Consider the following 2,500-nt stretch of genomic DNA (forward strand, 5'->3'; position numbering starts at 1 on the left):
GGATGAGTCTATTAGTCCGCAAAACACTTCCTCACATCGTAAATCGACGTCGCAAACATGCACACTTCCTCATCTATCTCGAAAACACCTGCCTTTATAAGTGGCGACAATTGTACATTCAGTCTGAACACAAATATTTTTGTGTTATTCTGTCAGAGTGTATCTTTGCATTTGTAAACCTAACCACGTACGAAGTAAATCTTGAAAGCTTAGAGGTAATTAGCTGTATTACAAGGCTCCAGTCGAGTTTGTGTTGGTCTTTGCCACAATATTTAAGGAGCAACATGGCAATAACTAGCAATTAGACATATAAACAAGCCACAACAACTAGCCCAACTAGCACAAATCGCTTAGTTTCTATGATAGGCACGTTAAATTGTTTTGTATTAAAATATCGACCATAAGGAAAATTAGGGAATGGATAACCCCATAATTTGGGAAGGTTTAATGATACAGGAGCGCATCACGACCTCCGCATACCAATGGCCTGACCAACGAAGATGCAGACAACATTGGTGCTGTCCCAAACATTCTCATACTACAGTTGGACTCACACAACGATTAACGTTTGGAGGGGTGCCAGGGAAATGAATGAAATAGCCTGTCATCGGAAGCAAAATAAAAAGAAACAGGTCACCCAATGGCATTCGTCTAAACAGGCCATAACCACTTAGTAAACGGTGATTGAAGTCGCCTATCCTGGGATGAATTGAAGGGGAAGGTGCCAGCCGGTACGAAAAGGGTTGGGACACGCGGCGTCTGAGGCGCTGGATAAGCTTGCTAAGAGATTCTTCAACACGGGAATACATTTTACGTTTTTTTTTTTTCGAACTAATATCAGGCGATTTTATCCGGCTGAGGGTCGGACTCTGGCCGAAACGGGTCTCTGTCGGCAAAATATGTTTTCCCTATAGACCACCTTTGAGCCAAATAGAATCATCTGTTATCATGCGACAGAAAAAAAATCTATGTCTGCAACCCTGTTCAAGGTATCAATATATCAGCTGATCGAGTGTGTTGACCTTCCACAGTCCAGAGTCTTTATTAAGCTAAATGAAATCACTTGGCGTCAGCCAGAACGAATTCGTGGTAATTCTGAATTCAGCGCGACTACTCAAGAAGTCTTAATAAACAATTTAATATGATAACGTCGAAGAAACTCCAACCCTTTCCCACGTCTCGGCTTGTGATTGGCTGCCAGTGAGTCTAATAAGGAAATTGACTCAAATTTTCGTCTGTTGAGTGCAATGATTACAGTGCAGCATGGCCATCCAGAGTACAGAGTCAAATTAATGAACAGAACTTCTTTGGGATTATTTTGATTGAAAGACTATACGTGAGGATGCTTCATGAAATAAGTGATACAACAATAATGAATCATAGTGCCCACTGACCAGTGACCCCGGCCTACCTGTATAACCATACGTTCATAGGACTAGTGGAACCACACTTCAAGTTCTGTGACTAAAAGGAAATAACTAAAATGTATATAATGTTGGTGTAAGATGACTTGGGTTCGATGGACAGTGGTTGTCACTTACTCTTGCCCTCGAAATGCAAAAAAAATAAAAGTCACGACGACGGAAACAGCTATGTGTCTTCTGACGTAGGTTCCTGACTTTCATTTCCAAAGAGGCAAACGGTGTGTATGTGCAAACTAAAACAGATTAGATGAAAGATAAACGAGTAAGTAGATAGATAAATAAACAGATAAATAAATGTAGGTAGATCAATAGAATTGATTAGTAATATATATTTTTTCTATACAAGATCACTATGTTTATATGCAGCTTCAGACAAACCTGCACAATGCTGAACTCCCTGGAAGCTTGTATAATGAAACTATCAAACAAACACTCCATTACTATCTGGGAGTAGAAACTATACTCCATGTTAAACTGAAATTTTGATCACTTGATACAAATTAATTAAATATGCTTCAGTTCGTAAAGTAATCTTTGGCTGATAAATGTTGCATATCGCCCACTTAACAATGTTACGTTTTATAAATTTAGTTCTAACAACAGATGGCTTTATCCAGCTGAGAGACTGACCTGAACTAGAATAAGCCAATTTAACTAGAATTCATAATACACAAAAACACCTCTTGAACTGTATATAACCGTTTTATGACATCCACAATAATATGTATAACATGCGTGCATAGTCACACTGAAAAGTAGAGGAATTCTGAAGAACAGAATACATTACTCACAATACGAGAGCTGTGAGAATACCATAGGAAGTAAACAATGAATACTCGATAGTCGTCACAGGCTCAATGGCCAGCAAAGTATATAGACTGTTTAAGTCCCCCCAAGGGGAAGATCCCTGAGGTGACTGGGTAGCCGTGGCCTCCCGCTGACTTCGCCTAGGGGGGGTATGGGTCGACCGCCGGGCAACACCTGGACACGAAGCAGCACGCGCTCTCTGTCTGTTTCGCACACACATTTCCTCCTATATACTCAATATACCTTGGTTCTGTACACTTATATTACAT

The sequence above is a fragment of the Oratosquilla oratoria genome, chromosome 5, assembly GCF_046742065.1.
Source record: "Oratosquilla oratoria isolate Oo_2021 chromosome 5, ASM4674206v1, whole genome shotgun sequence".
In the NCBI taxonomy this organism is placed as follows: domain Eukaryota; kingdom Metazoa; phylum Arthropoda; class Malacostraca; order Stomatopoda; family Squillidae; genus Oratosquilla; species Oratosquilla oratoria.